Here is a 3,552-nt window from a genome sequence, read left to right on the forward strand (position 1 = left end):
CTTAGAATTATACACAATGGGCTTTTTGAGATGATCTGGAACTGCAGCCATTTCTTTAGACTGTTCTTTTCATATACTCAATCATGGTGCTGGAGAATCTGTTCATCATCCTGACTCTCAGTTTGGCTTCTGAACTCTGCACCCAGATTATACTTCTTTCCTTCCAACTTGTTATCTATTTTATCTCCATCAAGGTCCAAAAGTTGATAGTGGACATCCAAATGCATAACACTGTCATCTCCTATGTGGGCTGCCTGAGAGAGATATGTTTTATTATTTTTGTATATACAAATGACATTCTTCTTACTGTGATGACTTAGGACTGGTGTCTGGCCATCTGTCACCCATTGCATTTCTAGGTTTTCAAGGACATTTACTTGTGTGGCTTTGTAGTTTTGGTGTCATATATTATCTTACTTAACTTTTTGTATGCCCATGTGCAAAGTTTAACTGTTTTATTGTTTACTTGCCTCAAAATTTACAGATTTCTAATTTCTTTTGTGATTACTTCTCAAATCCTTAACTATACATGTTTTGACATCTTCACAAATAGCATTGTCAAATATTTTGCTGGTGCCATATTTTTTCCATTTCTGTGATCCTTTTCTCTTACTCTAAGATTGTCTCTATCATTCTGAGGATTCCATCATCAAGTGGAAAAATACAAAGTGTTCTCCTCCTATAGGTCTCCAGTTAGGCATTTGCATATTTACAATTCAATTCTTGGAGTATACATTAGCTCAAACTACATCATATTTTCCCACAAACAGATCATTGGCCTAACTGATGCACACTGCAATCAATTCAATACAGAATTATTTTAGCTACATGTGCTAGAACAGGTATATGAAAAATTCTTGAGAATTCTCCACCACAGAATAGTCTAATCTCAGGACAGGTGGAATCCATTTGGGATGTAGCTGTGAAAAAGCAATAAACCTAGACTCTAGGTTTATCAGTCCTCCATTTTGGTCATATTTTGTAATTTTTTTCTATAATCCCTCATGACTTTTCTTAGTATGATGTTGCTCACAAGAGATAAGGGTGTGATAAAAGGTGAATGTATAAAATAATGATAAATTTTAGTTTGGAGAAATCAAAAGCTTCTGGGATATATGTTGTTACTTATACAGAATATGAATGTAATATACTTAATTCAAGTGTGTACTTAATACTCTTAAATTTTTTCGAGGTTTTTATATTGTACACTTTATCTCAATGAAAATAGAAATGAAAAACTTATGTATCTTTGAAAGTTAAATAGCAAAAACTGACATGAATTGTACACATGAGTTTTACCTGTGTGCAGGAAGAGCCTAAAACCTCTTCTTGACATTAATTTTCTTCTCTTCTTCCTCAATTAATGTTTGCTTTTCCTTAGAGACATGGGCCAATAGCATGAACAAATTTACTAATGATAAGCTCCATGCATTGAGCCTTCAAGTTCATATAATTACCAATAACAATCCTGCACCTCTATCCCTGCAGTTTGATGTCATAGTGTAGTTAGGTCCATAAGTGCCTCCTCCATTGTTGCATCACAAAGCTCATGTCTGGCACTGCATCTTTCAATACCAGCCATTGGGGCTAGTTTTGGCTCATCACTCTTTGTCATGACTCAGCAGAGAAGCAGCATAACGCAGTAAGTACATAGGGTGCCCATGGATGTGGAAAGGCTTCTTAGAAGTATTCTCTCCCTATTATGAAAAGGAACATGACTGTTTGGGTAGCCAGAAGAGAGGACTGCAATAAGAAAAAATATCAGCTATGTCAAATATGAAGTATATGCTACCAGAAGTGGTATTCAAAATTTTCACTCCATCCACACTGTTTGTACTCCCATAGACATGTAACCCATAAAAGCCACACTTTCAAACTGCTTCCTAAGCACTCTGCAAACATTATGATGGCAATGAGAAGGAAGAGGAGGAAGATGACAGCTACCAAAAATCATGAACTTACTTCCAGGCCTTCCTATGTTATGGGCCCTAAACAATTTGCTCCATGTTGCTTGAATCATTTCATGTGCCCAAGTTTCCAATATTTAGCACTGCCAAGATTATTGTATTACAGAAAATGAAAGAGCAAATATTAGCATGTCACCAGCAGTAGATTGTTACATAGATCTGGATGACAGTGTTTTCATATGATTGCCTAATTAAAGAAGCAGGACAACATGTCAAGAGACTCCTGGCAGATGTCCCCTTTATTGCCACAAGTCATTTCACTTCCTGTCATCCCAGGAATAGGCCCCTTTCTCACTGTAGTATTTTTGAGGATGATTCCTGATACATCACAGAGTAGAACTGTGGGTCACACCAATTGACTTCATTATAAGACAGAAAACTTTAGATTATATGGAAAGGTCACCAAAAGTGTGGGAACATGGTAATTAAGCAAATATCTCGTACTGCAAATCCATGATATTATTCCAGATTTGTGCTCCTTTTTCTGGTCTTATATTACTGTACACAGTATAAAAAGTAGACATACTATAGTCTTAACTTCATTTCTACTTAGGAAACTGTACAGAGTTTTAAAAATGTACCTTAGGTGTTCCTGTGTTTAAGATCTTGGGGACTCTGCTTAACACTTTCTTTTGGCTGAGAACAATAAAAATAGTGCATTTGACACAAAGTTAGATTATTTAGTGTGTAATACTCTCAGGTTTATTTATTATTTTTGTGTCATAGAGAAGATTGTTAGTGTCTCTGAGTCTCAATATTGCCATCCTTGCTGATTAATAGTTGAAAAAATTGCATTGGGTAGGATTGGGTGGAATTGAGTGTTACATATAGGCAATGGATCATATGCTTGATATGCAATTTATGTATAAAAATATCAAAAGTTTTTAGATATCATTAGCAGCAATATTCCAATACCAGTTAATATTCCAATAAAATATCCTTAGACTTGAATTTACTATCTTCCTGTTTTTGTAATAGATTTTGGTTTTGTCTTTGTATAGTTATGTGCCTATTATGGGAAGAGGAATTATAAAAGTTGTTTTACTTCTAATGTTTGGCCCTATAGGAAGCACAAAAAAAGGTGAAAACTGGGTCAGACATAGTGGTTCATGCATGCAATCCCTGTTACTAGGAGACAGAGATTAGAAGGATTATGGTTCAAGGCCAGCCAGGGCAAAAAGTTAGGAAAACACATCTCAATCAACAAGCCAGGCCTGATAGCTGTACCAGCTATTCAGGAGGCTGAAAGCAGGAGGATCATCGTTTGAGGCTGGCCCTAGGCAAAAACAAATCTCCTTATGTGAAAAATAACTAAAGCATAAAAGCGAAGACTGCTCAAGCGAAGTGTCTGCCTACAAAGCATGAAGTCCTGAGTTCAAATCTTATGCATCCATGAGCTCACAATTTCCATACTAATAGGAAACTTAAATAAAAATAACAATAATCAATATTTTCTTAAGTTTCAGACTTTACTTGAGTGCCACACATGTTGTATAAATGCGGTTTTCCCCTATTGCCAGTAACCACAGAGAGGTAGGCATTAATACACATTTTGCATACAGAAACAGAACAAGTACATGGAATG

The sequence above is a fragment of the Castor canadensis genome, chromosome 14 (genome assembly GCF_047511655.1).
Source record: "Castor canadensis chromosome 14, mCasCan1.hap1v2, whole genome shotgun sequence".
Lineage (NCBI taxonomy): Eukaryota > Metazoa > Chordata > Mammalia > Rodentia > Castoridae > Castor > Castor canadensis.